A 15,597-nucleotide genomic window follows, 5' to 3' on the forward strand; every position below is an offset into this window, starting at 1 on the left:
TACCCTCGCTGTCAACTCTCTAAGCAGGGTTGCCACTTCTTCAATAATTTTAAATTGAACGTTGGGTCGAGTGACACATCATTGGAGAGGGCTATTGATTTTCTACGCGCCTATGGTTTAGGGTTGATATCACGTAAATCGACAGAAATGTCGCTCCTCAATACGTTCCTGTCGCTGTTGTTTCTTCATGAAAATATTTTTCATGTCGTTTATCGATGCAAGGATCTCAGGGCATTTCTTTTCAACAAAGGTTTTAATCATACTACCAAAGACGTTTTTCAGTTTATCGCATATTCTACATCTATTATTTTTTATTATTTTTTGAGTGCATATAAAACCGAATATTACTCGTACATTTACGCTACCATAAAATTTCCAATTGTTCCCTAATTGATCATTAAATTTTCGAACATTTACAAAATTGCTGTGCACTACGTGAGCAGTGTGAGCACACCATGTAAAACTAGTCAAGTACAGGGTTTTAATCTAAAATCTGACAATTATGTATGCGACATTATAAAGTGTCATTACTAAACTATTTAAATGCATGCTACGTTTCTCAGCACTAATTAGATTTCTTTCAGACCCTTAGGAATTCCCCGTTGTTCGAAAAGATCATTAAAGCCAATTAGTCTATCAATAATAATAATGACTTTATTCACTTGGCATTTATTAAGATCAAAGCACATTGGAACTAAGTATATTTGCTCATCATAATTAACCCATTGTTACGTCTTTTTGCTTAAAAATAATATTTGCATTAATCATTTGTGATTATCTGATTAATAAGTGCTTTATTCAGGGGTTTTTACTTCCACTTTCTTTATCTGTATCGTAATGATAAGATGTACTCTATGTAATAACAATTATTTAGTAAATTTAATATTGGGGCCGCTTCTTTGTAGGTACTTGCATAAGTTTTATCGTTATCAAGAAACAAATAATGAATTTCAAATGGGTCTTTTCAATTTTTATCATTATCTACGGACAAGTTTCACTTTAACGCTCTCGGAAGATCCAGACTGATTAATAAAGTAGATAAAGATTGCCCAATTAACTGTCATAAAGAGAACATTTTTGTGGAATATAACCGAATGGTATTTTATTTACACAGGTGCAGAACCGAAACCTTTTAAAATATTTAATGTGATGTACCGCACAAGGGAAGATTTCTCTTCACTTGAAAAACAATAGACTTTTCGATTACAGTTTGACCTTTAAAAGTGAGAGAAAAGTTGTACAGACGCATAGGTATGGAATTTTACCGTAGGTAGGTACGTGTAACCGGAGTAACATTGGAGCAGTTATTTCTTAAAATTATTAATTTAGACAATAACTAATAGATAACTTTATAAACTTTTACTCCAACGTCAATCAGTTTTGATAGATGTAAATTTTCTTTATGTCTTACTAACCTACCATAGCACATTTTATATCTGTGATACGCGGGCATAAAGTACCACTTTATGCCCTAGCTAGGGCATTAAGTATCACCATAGTAACTCATATATACTTAATGACAAAACAAATAAATATTTGCAGGTTATTGAAAATTAGAAACGTCAATTATTAATTGTCAATACCTACTAAATCAGAAGATTGGCCTTATTTCGTATAGTTTCTGGAACTTCTTGCTCATTCACGATGAATTGAATTATTTAAAATTACGTTTGGATGGTTTCAATCACATTAACAAATTCGAACCACGCATACTCGATCAAACATAATGAATTATTTTGTAAACGAATTTTGACGAAGAAAACCATTTGTAAAACATAAAATTGTGTATGTACCACGGGCATAAACTGATGTTTATACTCTCGGGCGACTAAAAAGCTCTCGGCCCATAGGCCCTCGAGCTTTTTAACTCGTCGCCCTCGAGAATATAAACATCACTATTATGCCCTTAATACATAAATAACTATTTCAGGACCGAATGGTAAATCTGCCATAGTTTGCTGACGGTTGGAATTGTGTAGAATTAATTGTAATAACCCGATCCAACGGAATACCGAAAAAATGCATTAAATTCATGTCTTGGGCATCGAAATAATGCTATCTCTTTCTCTCAACGATCTTGATGCAAGAATAAATATTTTGACATGTTCTGATCAAAATACATGTGATATTAAAAAAAATAATTTAACACACACGTTTATTAAATCTGCATGTACTTTTCGGCATTAAGATAATGCGTTTGAAACTCCAAATTCATGTCTGAATCATAACTTTGGGTACATTTTACTCTAAAACTTATTAGTTATTACCAAACCAAAGTCCTCGTGTGAGTTTGAAGGAACTTCAGCGCATTTTTGTGAGGCAGATCAGTATTCTATTAGCCAGTTTTGACTCCATTACGCCACCATTAATATGTTTTTGTCGAAGGCTACCACATTCCCTTTGTCGGTACCCATTTCCGACGTTCCGTTCGTCGCAATTCGGTTTTTTGGCGAGGGCTACCACATTCCCTTTGTCGATACTTCCGACGCCCCGTTCTACAAGCATTCTTCTACGGGGTCGCATTTGCTGCCAGCCGGCCACCCAGCCAGCCAGCCAGTCGGTTAAGGTGAGATTAAAAACTACCTTTTTACAAATAAATTTGCAAAAATGCGCTAAAAAGTAAAAAAGCGGCACTTGTAGCATGGTTTCAGTCAGACCAAAGTGGGATTGTAACGTTGTTATTATTGCAGATAGAGACTACGTTAAATGACAATACGTTTATCTTATACTGGAACATTCAATTTTGCATGCAATGGTGTTTCCCTATGTTCCATTAAAAAAAACGCATCAACCTATAGGATATGTGCGGTTCACTGAACCAGCCTTAATTATTTTTAGCGCATTTCCACAAAAATTTAAAAAAAATGCGCTATTGTGGCCACTTTGTCCGTCCGTCCGTCCGCTCGTTCGTTGAGACGCTACTAGTTCTTTATCTTAAGAGCTATTGTTCTACTTTTTTCGCTATTTGGTTTGTTATGGTGTCGAGGCTTGCACCAAGGAAGGAATTTTTTCTGCGTTTATTGCTAAAAAAGTTATTGTAAAAAAACCAAAAAACCGTTTTTTACATGTTCCATAATTTTACACTTTTGCCGTTTATTAACGATCCTAGAGATCGTTTATAATTTTGTATTGCTGTCTGTCGTCTGTCTGTTGGTCTGTTCGTCTGTTCTTTTGTCTGTCTGTCCCTCTATCTGTCCGTGTGATGTCCGATCGCTTTGACATCTCCGTTAGTTATGAACTGAATTGCATGAAATTCAATATGGGCATAGCTTTAGCCATATAATACGCAATGCCAAAAGTTAGGTCGAATCGATTCAAAATTCACAGTGCCCTTTTCGCATCCCGACCATTTCTAAACCAAATTGCAAACTTTTTTATTTATAAAAGTATTTGAATGAAATTTGATACATAGGCACTTGCAATAAATGAAAATCTAACGCCAGTTTCAAAATTTGATTTTGCGCATGCGCAGTGCCAACTTTCTTATTTAGAAAAGCATTGAAATGAAATTCTTCTTATAAACAGAAATTGAAGTAGTGACAAATGGATTGCACAGGTGCAACGCTATCTTTCATATTTGTGGCCGGAATTTTACGATTTTAACAGAAATTGCATCTTACAAATGGGAAATGAATGCAAGTGGAAATGCGCTTTTTGTAAATCGTTTACGATTACTTTTTAACTTGTTAGGTTATGTGGGATACTGGACTGCAAGTAAATCGCGGACTTGTCTTGCACTGTTGTGACTTTGTATAAATTTATAATTTCAATTTGCATCTATTTAGACAGCGTTTTTTTAAAATGGAACATAGGGAAATAACATTGCATGCAAAATCGTATGTTCCAGTTTAAGATGTATGTTTGTAAAAATGGATAGGGGGTTGGGTTAGTAGAGCAGCGTTTGTTTAAAATCCCGCCTACTTAAAAATCTCAAGACGATCTGAATACCCCGTGTAGCATCTCAGACCCCTTGGATCATAATTCCTTTACCATCGATACCTAAACAAGTCTTAGAGCAAAATTGTACACAAATACTGTCGCCATGTTTCTAAAATATTGTTAATCGCCAGGGATGTGCTGTATTCTAGTGGTGTCAAACTTACGTTTTTTTTAAATAGGAACCTCATATTTTTTTGCAGATTTGGAAAGTACAAATTTTGGATTTGTTATACCCTTAACTTTAACGATTTGGCACCTTTCTTCCTCACAATTTGACAGTTTTTCGAATTTTTTTTTAGAAAAACTTGTTCAAAGCTGCGGGCGGCGGCAGCTAAGTTTTGAAGTTAGGCTCAGACACCTCTTCCCCTGTCACATAATTTCTATATGTACTTGATTTTTGATTGACCTTCGCCAATATATTTTTTTTAATTTCAAATGTCATTCCCCCTAAACGAATTTAGTCCAGGCCATATAATTTTTACAAAAAAAATTAGTTACCGGTTCAAACCGGGTTTTTCATGCTGGTGAAATGATTACAAATTGGGGAAAAATAATTAAAACAACTGAGATCTTACGATTTCTGAAAAAACCACCTTTTTTTCAAGGGGATGGTAAATCTTTCTTTTTTCATCGTACAGAGGTAGCAAAATTCGGGATTAGCACAAGTTCTACTTTTCTGACAATTTTTACGTCAGTTTAGTAGCACCAACTACCATCAACCAACATAAATAATACAGTCTAGATGTTTTCATCGTTTTTATGAGCTATAATTATAGCTAATATAGCGATGTTTCTTTTTCTATTCCCTAATCTTCTTTCCAAGACAGAGGGAAACATTTTTACACTTTTCACTTTTTTTGTACACAATTAAAACTGACAACCTAACTTTAAAATAATTAAAGGTTGGTGAAATTGTACAATGACTTTAAAACAACAAGAAATTGATCAAGTTAACAGCAGTTGAGCAAGAAATTGTTCAATAAATTGACAAATAACTTCATGAAGTAATTGATGAAGAAATTGTTGATGTAAAACTGGCTTAAAATATGTGATATGCTTGTCTTTACTAGAAAGAGCTGTGGTTAAAATTTTAAAAAATCTCCATAAACAAGAACGTTGGCATTCCGCGATTGGCGCATGCGAACGTATGATTTTTACAATATGCGATATGCTTGCCTTTACTAGAAGCATTTGTGGTTAAACACATTAACCGTCCAGATGTTTCTTGGTTGAGGTGACAGAGCTATAAGGTACTGAATGCAAAAAGAACGGACTTATATCTTGAAAACTGTGACCTCGGACGGACGGGCGGAGACAGAGAAAGTGGCCATAATAGCGTCTTCTAACATGAGTTGGAAAATGCGCTAAAAAGGAATTAATCCCGATAGTAAAGGGCAGTGTTCCGAAAATCTACCGTCTTCCCAAAATTCATACAAGCGCAGACTTACCATTACCATTAAAACCCATTGTTACCTAGTGTCCCACATACGCTCTTGCGCGATATTGGGTAAAATGTTCAACCCAACTGTGAAACTGCATCTTCATACATTAAGGACTCTTTCGACATTATTCACCAAATTTCCTAACTCAAACATCTAATTATTCAACTTTAATTAGAGTGGAAGGCAAGTCTGTTTGGATTCTGAATGAAAGGGATGGATATTTGCACCATTATTTATTAGCTGGCAACCTCCCACAATCCGAGTGATACTGAATCCAAGCGATACAAAAACGGGAGGACGTATTTCGATGGAAACAAATTAATTTATATTATGTTACAACGTTGAGTGAAAAGTAATGTTACATTAAAATTTTTTGTAACAAAAAAAACGAAAAATATACCTACCCTAACTAGAGTGCAATATATTACTATATTCTTATAATATTTATGGGTGATCTCTTTCCGATAAATATATGTTAGGTTATCAAATCCTTACGTAAGAGCATTCTATACATTCTACAATGTTTTTGTAATCTCGATACGTTATGATAGTGCTATTATGTTTTTACACTCTTGCGGTTTAGTGCTATTAATAAAACTAATAGAAACCCAACAGTGTAAAAACACATTTAGTGTTTGTAAACAAACTTTATCAATATTAAATTGCATCATTACTACTATTATTAATTTTTTTTAGTGGTTTACTAGATTCGTGTTCATTATCACAGTTAATCTGTGGCATAATAATATCATATAACCGATTAAACATATTATATTAAATAATTCGCGACTATTTTCTGATTGGTGGTGAACGTCAGAATATGTTTGTTTTTAATTTTTTTGGTACGTTAGGAATGTGCATGGGGTCTTGTGTAAAATAGTATCATCATTCTAGTAAAAAATGTCCTCCCCGGCGGGGAATCGAACCCCGGTCTCCCGCGTGACAGGCGGGGATACTGACCACTATACTACCGAGGAATAGATATACAAGTGCATTAGCGTGTGTAGTTCCGTTCGGAAACCGCATGGAAATGTGTTGAGACAACAAGGACGCATTATTAAAAAGCTAGTCGTACCTTCACCGAACGTTGTAAATTTCTAAACTCATCAAAATAATAAATAAAGACCTCAATAGTCGTATTGTTTACTAAGAACCGTAGAACCCCACAGCTTCTTCTCGTACCTTTGTTCATCCGTTTGTCCGTCCGTCCATCCTGAAGGCGTGATAAGGTGATATGCAGCTTTCCTCTTTGTCTAAGGAGAGCGCCTATTTAATTTAGATTCAATAGGTCAAAAGTTTTAAAGGTTCCAGGGTTCCAGCTAACTATCGGATCCTTTGATACTCCTTTGGATCAGTATAGGTACAGTGCGATAAGAGGGTCACCTCGATATCTTTTTTATTTGGCGAGATACGGAAAATTTGTCACACTTCCGAGTGGTGTAAACGGAAATCGACGCAACTTTTGTTTTTCAAATGCAATACCTATGATTTTTACGGTATTTAAAAAGAGTAATTAATTTTCTATATGGCAACATAAAATATGCATAAGTTTGATAACAAAAAAATGGAACAATTCGTGATTCAATATTTAGAAAATTGATGAAATCTAGCATATCGTGTGCCATTTCATACAGAAAAGACCTACCATAACTTGCTCAATTTTTCATTTAGATTTAATTTAGCACGATACGATCTCTCCTTGTAACGCAACAGGCACCGTGCATCCTGGCGTAAATTTTTCAAATATTTAATAACGAATTTTTCTATTTTTTGTATATCAACAATATGAATATTTTATGTTGTGTTAAGTGTACAGGAAATTCATTGCTCTTTTTAAATACCGTAAACAAGTATAAATTGTGCACAACTCTTGTGCAGATAAAGCGCATTTTTTTAACCGAAATAGCTGTTGTTTTGACATCTCCAATGGATATATTTCTTGCAGACGTCTCAATCGCCCTTTGTGAGTATCCTCTTCCGACAATCCGTTCTGAGGTATAAGGGAATATACCTGATCACGATAAGAAGTCGAGTCGAGGGGGAGGGCTATGGTTGGTAGAAATTAATTCCTTTCGTTGACACCTTTCAGTACCATGAAGGATAAAACTAGTCCCCCCCCTCCACTCAGTACAGTAGTTGGTAGAAAACGGTTCCTTTCGTTGAGACCTTTATAATTAGAATACAATGGGAGATCAAATTAATTTTTAACCTCCCCCACCCCCCCGCCCCGTCGCTCACTGATCTCGAAAAAGAAAATTAAGAAGATAAGGAATTTATTTAGATTTACAATTTATAAAACAAATTGACTAATAAATTTGTATATTATATTTGTATAAAAAATATTGTTGATTAGGATTACACTTAACCGAAATATAAAGTAAATTCTAAACACAGAGTGTGGTTGATAACCACCACTGATAATGAAAAGGTGTGTTTTGTACTTTTTAGAAAATCAGCTTTATAATGCGCCAATTCCGTCTGTCTATCCGTCCGAGCGTTTGAGACACTACAGTCATCTATCAGCCTGGATTTAACAATGTTATAATACCCACTATTGTGGACTTGAGAAGCAACCTCAAACAATAGGTATGCACTAGAAAAGAATATTGGGGCGTCTGTCTGTCGGTTCTGTAACCCACTTTTTTTTGGATAAAATACGGCTTTTGTCCCTCTTTGCTCTTTCTAAAACGGTAATTTCTTATTTTATATTGAAACCGATCAAAATTCGTTATTCTGGTGCGCTCTCCACAAGAAGCACATTTTTGACTGTTTTTCCCAGTGTTACCAAGTATTTTTTCATCAGTATCGCCAACATAAGCGCCACCTGTTAGCCAAATGTAGCCAACCTTACAATTTAAAAAAAACGCACAATTAAAAAATCATTTTATTGGTATTTTAATTAAATTTATTACATCTTTACATAACATAGGTAATCTTATTCAATAATTGAAATGCACGGTACATTAAATTCTTCAAATGCCGATAGAATTTCTATATCTGCTTCTTCTAAAGCATGAGTTTGCGAAGTATTAGTGCTTGGCCGATTAATGTACATGTCACTATTAAAAAGCTGTAACATTTCAGCAGTGGCCATAGATAATTAATTATCTATGGCAGTGGCTTTAAACGCATTACAACACGTTCCGTCCCGATCGTACCCGAATGCGCAATAAACTAGACAGCATCTCAAACTGCATTCGGTTACGTAACTTTGTCTTTACCGCATTCATAATGCTAAATACACGTTCAACTACAGCGTTTGAAGTTGGCAAAGATAACAATGTTAGGACAAAGTCAGCTAACTCCTTAATAATAAAAGAACCTCCTGCGTCTGTATAAGTGTACATTTTTTTGGGTAGCCAAACTTTATCGCCAGTCGCCAAATGTAAAATGTGTGCGCCAGAAATGCGATGTAAGTAGCCCAAATGGCTATAAATCGCCAACATTGGCAACACTGGTTTTTCCTTCCGAAATGAGAATAGGTATAACCGGTTCAATTAAGTAGGTGCTCCAAACAGCTAGCATTAAACGTTCTTAAAAACCCTTCTAGGAAACTTATTCAACTTGTAAACATTTTACCGTAAATCCATAATCCTTTGTTAGAAATCGGAAACGTTTGTGATCTTTAATCCCATTGTGCACAAATATTGATTTTGCAGGAATATGAAATGAGTTTCTTTAAGGGTAGGTAAGTTACCTCATTTTTGAAATGCAAAGCGCAACAATCATATTATTTAAAGTGTAAACTACTCTAGAAAATTGGTCTAAAATACCAAAAAGAACAGTAAAAAAAGAACATTGCTGGTCTTGTATATAGAAATTCCGTTTTCTGATTACGTTACGATACATTACCTAATTATAAATTGTTGTTGATTTGCATATGCGATAATATTGAGAGAGCATAATTTCATCGCAATAATCGTAATTAGCTGTTTTGGGATACAGTGCCCTAATTAATCAAAACGTTCTGATTAGTAGGTAGATATGGCAATTATGTGGAGTTTTAAAAATATTTTAAAAAGGAAAGCTTTCTGGTCATTCTAAGCGCACCATCAAATCAACAATATTATTATTCAAAGACAACCGCTATTCTTACCAACTTATCAAATAGTACTAAAATTTACTAAATTCCCTTCTTAAGCTAACATTTCCACACCCCTTCTTATTTTAGCATTACTTATTCAATACTTATACCATAAACTTAAACGTTATAAAGAAATTTTAAAGTGAAACTATATTATTTATATCAAATTGCTTTCGTGCTGAATTAGTGCGAAATTTATTCAGTGGCTTTGTTTAAGCACATCGGGCGGTATCTGTTCAAATGGAGAACATGTTCGATGTACGCTTCATTTGCCACACACGACATACATTCAAACGATATTTGGTAGATCAGACCACGCATTTTGTAAAATTTCCATGTCTATAATTGTTACAACACGTTCCTTAACATACCCCCAAAGGCAGAAATCACTAGGCGTTAGATCGGGAGGTTGGGGAAAGTTGGCATTGCGCATACGCAAAACAACATTTTGAAAACGTCGTTAATTTTACTTATATTTGTAGTGTTTACGTACAAAGTTTCATTTAAATATCTTCATAAATAACAAAGTTAGTATTACACATGCGTTAAACCAAATTTTTGACACTGCGCATGCGCAAAACCAAAAAATATCGGTATGCACGGAATCCTTGGACCAAATCGGTTCAGTGGTGTAGAAGAAGTGCGTGTGACGGACGGACGGACGGACGACAAAGTGCAGCCAATAGTGATTTTTCACTTTGTGGAAAATAACAGTAGGATATTCCAATAAAGGGGTAGAAGTAAATATTGACGCTGAATTAAGACTTCTCTACGCTATAGTTTTAATGCCGTACCTAAAACAAATTTTGTTATACACTGTTTCAGGATAAGCGCCTTATTTTTTTTTCGCTATGAGTACTACTTTCAAAATATTTGACAGTACAAAAAAAAAGAATGTTTTTAGGATCTCAGTAACACAAAAATTCCATTTTAAAAAAAGTTGAAAGTCGCCATTTGTGTAAGAAAGAAAGCGCTATGATGGATTGTGAGCATTGAACTTTTATTAAATGCCTCGACTCTTCGAGCGAATAAGTTTCGAAAGCGTTTTAGTTTTTAGTGTTTGGGAAACCTTGCGGCGAGTAAGTATTGTATTGTATGTTCTGCCTATACCAAAGTCTATGTCCATCTTGATAGATGGATAGTCCATCTATCAAGTATGATTTACCAACTGGTGCCTGTACTGTGAATAATAAGGCATATTAAATAGAAGAAGTAATGTCTGTTCATTTTTAAGTTCTTTAGAATACCTTTACAAAAATCCAGGCGTTTTATTAAGATGACGACACTGTCTCAAGAAGGTGTTTCTTAACTGACAGCGCACGGACAAATAGAACTCCTAAGTCCTAGGCGTTTGATGATTTCCCCCACGTCCCCATACAACCGAGTTACAGCAAAGAGTTTTTGGTTATAGTCTTATTTAATTGGAATAATTTTGTTAGTGAATGAAATGCCCTAGCATTTCGCAATGTTGAGCTTTAGTTTGTTAACAACGCATCACTCACTGATATGCCAAATGTTATCTTGCAAGACCTCAAAATGTGCCTGACAACGAATGGATCTAAATATCTTTAAATCATATTGCGGCTCATCTCCTCAGGTGACCACAGGGAAAGCAACGGACCCAAGTTTGACCCTTGGGGTTCACCAGACTTTGCTAGATGTGGTAACAATTGTACGCCACAATTTCATATACATACAGTGCGTTTATCTTACATTAGAACATACGATTTTGCATGCAATGGTGTTTCCCTATGTTCCATTAAAAAAAAAACGCATCAACCTACATATAGGACATGTGCGGTTCACAACATACCCACGCATTGTGTAATGTACGAGCCATAACTGAACCAGCCTTTAATTATTTTTGGGTTATGTAGGATACGGGATTGCAAGTAAATCGCAGACTTGTCTTGCACTGTTGTGACCTTTCTATACACTTATAATTTCAATTTTTATCTAGACAGCATTTTTGAAATTTATCTGCAGAGTTGTAGATTTGACGGTGACTGTTGTACATTGCACCCATTTGAACTACTCCTATTAGGCTGACCCTTTTTTTAAATGGAACATAGGGAATGCAAAATCGCATGTTCCAGTTTAAGATAACGCACTGTATACCTGAATGGGGAATAGCGCGACGCAGTACATGCGATTTGTCATGCTTCGTACTGCTACTGTCCAAATTCTGATTTTCTGTGACCTATCTCATCGATCACCTTGTAACTAAGAAAACGTACTTGGCTACGTAAGCGGTGAAAGGTGAGACTACGAAGTACACAGAAGCCACAAGAATATAATATTATGCAGCTTCGATGCCAAATATGTATATTTACATGTTTGTCAATGAATAAAGAATACCAGGAAGGAGCATTACTCAGGTTGTATACCAGAGAGAGTGGGACGGAAGTCGGCCATTTGCAAAAGCCACTTATGACTCATTTTTGTTGTGGTTTTTGCAGTGACATAAAATAATGGTTAGTTGTTGTGCTTGTGGTTGCTCCCAAACGGAAAAAAATAAAAGTTTGGAAATTACATTTCATGTGTAAGTATTGATACCAATATTATTTTTATATAGTACATGTAAATTTACAAATTTTTTATCGGAATGTAGTTTGAGGTTAGTACAAAAGTCATAGGCGGAGTAGACACATGGGGGTTTAGATTGTTTTCGTGTAAAATTCTTTATAATTGTATCCTTCTACAACTGTAAGGTAGGTACGCCACTGGAACAGGAAACTACTGTCCGCCATTTGCAAAAGCCATCGCGGTCGCATGTATACTGTTGATATTCTCTTTCCTGGTATTCTTTATTAAGGATCCTCAGATCCTTTATAGTTTTGTATTGTCGTCCGTCCGTCCGTCCGTCAGTGTGCGCTCTAACTCTTTTTAAAAGTGGCCGATTGTGTTGAAATTTGGTATACGGGTACGTTGGACATTAAGAACGGACGCTATTGATTTTCAGGAAGCTGGTTCAACAGGAACAAAAGTTATACGACTTCGAGTGAATCGGGAACAGGAAAAACTGCGAACTCAATATAATAAAAATTAACATATTTCATTCCCTAGGTCATGTATCGAGTTCGGACTTTCGCTAGATTATTCCCTATGACTCTTAGATGTGTAACAATTCAATATAACTCTTCTCTGTGGTCTCGGTCAAAAGTTTTAGAGCAAAATGTACCCAAAATTATTCTTTACACATGAATTTAGAGTTGTAAAAGCTTTCAAACGCATTATCTTGATGCTGAAAGAGTTGATAACGTGCACGTTTGATAACCGCATGTGTGTGATTCAAAAATGTTAAATTATTTTTCTGAGGCCACATAGATTTTGATCAAAATATGTCAAAATCGTTAATTATGCACCAAGATCGTTGGGAAAAAGACTACGCGCATTATCTCAATGCCCAAGACATGAATTTGATGCATTTTTGGCGACCACGTGGATTTTGATCAAAACATGTCAAAATCGTTATTTATGCACCAAGATCGTTGGGAAAAGACTAGGCGCATTATCTCAATGCCCAAGACATGAATTTGATGCATTTTTGGCGACCACGTGGATTTTGATCAAAACATGTCAAAATCGTTATTTATGCACCAAGATCGTTGGGAAAAGACTAGGCGCATTATCTCAATGCCCAAGACATGAATTTGATGCATTTTTGGCGACCACGTGGATTTTGATCAAAACATGTCAAAATCGTTATTTATGCACCAAGAGCGTTGGGAAAAAGACTAAGCGCATTATCTCAATGCCCAAGACATGAATTTGATGAATTTTTGGCGAAAACGTGGATTTTGATCAAAACATGTCAAAATCGTTATTTATGCACCAAGATCGTTGGGAAAAAGATCAAGAGCATTATCTCAATGATCTAAACATGAATTTGATCTATTTTTATGGACCACATGGATTTTGATCAAAACATGTCAAAATCGTTATTTATGCACCAAGATCGTTGGGAAAAAAACCAAGAGCATTATCTCAAAGCCCAAGACATGAATTTGATGCATTTTTGTTAACTATAAAATGTATTTTGTAAGATTAAAATAAATTGTCGTTAAAAGTGATTGTAATACTGAGGATCCTTCGATATTTCGTTGTATCGGTTTATTCATTGATGTTTGTAATGTTCATACAAAATTTGCCCGTGGCAGGCTAATAGTATTTACATGTAACCACTTCCTCGGTAGTATAGTGGTCAGTATCCCCGCCTGTCACGCGGGAGACCGGGGTTCGATTCCCCGCCGGGGAGAGTTTTTTTTGAGGTTATGGACATGTATCAGTTTATTGAAAAAATTACTACGCATACGCACGTTGTTGAGTTTCGTTTAGTTTTGAGTGGATATGATAACGCTTTTATGTTAAGCAAAAGTTTCCTCCCCGGCGGCGAATCGAACCCCGGTCTCCCGCGTGACAGGCGGGGATACTCACCACTATACTACCGAGGACACACTGTACATATATTATGTATTCAAGAAAGGAGATAGTTACTGTACAGTTTGTAGTTGAGAAAAATAGATACGTATTTTAATAGTGACTTCAAATGTTTTGAACCTACTACATGTACCAAAAAACCAGTTAAACTGAACAAATACCAAGTAAGATATTCTTACAATAATAAATCAATATACAGTGTGTCCTCGGTAGTATAGTGGTCAGTATCCCCGCCTGTCACGCGGGAGACCGGGGTTCGATTCCCCGCCGGGGAGAATTTTTTTAAATTATGCATGCCCTTGAAACGATGATAATCGCTGGGCAATCGTTCACTTTTAGGCAAAATTAGAGATGAATAGGTCCATTAGGACATCGATTTACCGATGCTTCCCACGCAACCCACGAACTGACAAACAATACCTTGTAACTAGAAAGGTTACTCTAGCCGTAGATTCTAGATAATAATTAAGCACTTGATGCACTTGTGCAGTTACTTACGATAACTCGAAAACGGACATATTTTGTAATTCTGTTCATTGTGTATATTATAATCAGAGCCTACTATAACTACAGTCGGCTTTGTAATAGAATTTTCATGACAAATAAAAAATTATTCTCCCCGGCGGGGAATCGAACCCCGGTCTCCCGCGTGACAGGCGGGGATACTGACCACTATACTACCGAGGACACACTGTACATAATTATTATGTTTTCAAGTGTTGTAAATTACCTGTACACTGCCCCGTATGAATAAAAGTAAGCAAATGCTTATACTTGCAAAATTCAAAGTAAATACTCGTAACCGTAACTGGCCCTTCATACTGCTCTGTTTAGCATGGTTTAGCAGCGCTGCACTACGTCGTCCTGCTTAGAAGCGCTGCTAAGTCGCCCAGTGCGAAGGAGGACTTACGAGTATTTACTTTGAATTTTGCAAGTATAATAAGCATTTGCTTACTTTTATTCATACGGGCCACTATGTAACTAAAATAGTACTTACTTATTTTAATAGTAGAGTGCTCGTTGCAAAGAAAGTCGTCTAGAAATGACTTCCGTGGGGGTTTTGGTGTCAATTCACAAAAAATGAAGGTCATCATATACTGATTCTAAATGTCAAGGCCGTCCAAAATCGGTCCATGCATTAGGGCACAAAACGCGAAAAACGAGTTAAGCACATGTACGGAAAGAAGAAAAAATAAGGAATTTTTTCGTATATAAATCAAAATTTTCTTTGTACAGTGAAAGTAATAATAAATTATCAAACGTTTCCAATTACATTGGGTCTTACGGAAGAATTAAACTTCAAACGCGATTATCTCAGTTCGATATCCCTAAAAATTTGACAAATTTTGAGCAACTTTTGCGTTTACATCGTATTATTTAATAAACGGAAGCCTAAATCAAAAAGTTTTACTCTTAAAAAAAGTTTCGCTCATCGTTTATCTTTACATTCATTCATTCATGATTCGTGACCATCGAAATGTATGATCTTAAGCCGGGTCCACATTTGACGAACGTTGCCATTCGTTCGCGTTGCCGTGCCGGTCGTTCGTTCGCATACGTTTCTCAAAGTGTGGACGACAGTTCGGGACTGAAAGTTGGTAGTGCAAACGATTGCGAATGCGAACGCACGCGTTCCATCAATTGTCGGTAAAATTCAAAAGATCAAAGGAAAACGCATAGCCACGAATACGG

General features: G+C 35.8%; 5 non-coding genes across 5 annotated transcripts; 2 read left to right on the top strand and 3 right to left on the bottom strand.

Annotated features, from left to right (window-relative positions):
* Positions 1 to 6,286: 6,286 nt before the first annotated feature.
* Trnad-guc lies at positions 6,287 to 6,358 on the bottom strand. The gene has a single exon. It is a non-coding gene; the product is annotated as a tRNA-Asp (tRNA).
* Positions 6,359 to 13,651: 7,293 nt separating this feature from the next.
* On the top strand, positions 13,652 to 13,723 carry Trnad-guc. The gene has a single exon. It is a non-coding gene; the product is annotated as a tRNA-Asp (tRNA).
* Positions 13,724 to 13,847: 124 nt separating this feature from the next.
* Trnad-guc lies at positions 13,848 to 13,919 on the bottom strand. Its single transcript has one exon. It is a non-coding gene; the product is annotated as a tRNA-Asp (tRNA).
* A 189-nt stretch (positions 13,920 to 14,108) lies between these two features.
* Positions 14,109 to 14,180, top strand: Trnad-guc. Its single transcript has one exon. It is a non-coding gene; the product is annotated as a tRNA-Asp (tRNA).
* A 340-nt stretch (positions 14,181 to 14,520) lies between these two features.
* On the bottom strand, positions 14,521 to 14,592 carry Trnad-guc. Its single transcript has one exon. It is a non-coding gene; the product is annotated as a tRNA-Asp (tRNA).
* Between the last annotated feature and the right edge of the window lie 1,005 nt (positions 14,593 to 15,597).

The sequence above is a fragment of the Photinus pyralis genome, unplaced genomic scaffold (genome assembly GCF_008802855.1).
Source record: "Photinus pyralis isolate 1611_PpyrPB1 unplaced genomic scaffold, Ppyr1.3 Ppyr1.4_LG10, whole genome shotgun sequence".
NCBI lineage: Eukaryota > Metazoa > Arthropoda > Insecta > Coleoptera > Lampyridae > Photinus > Photinus pyralis.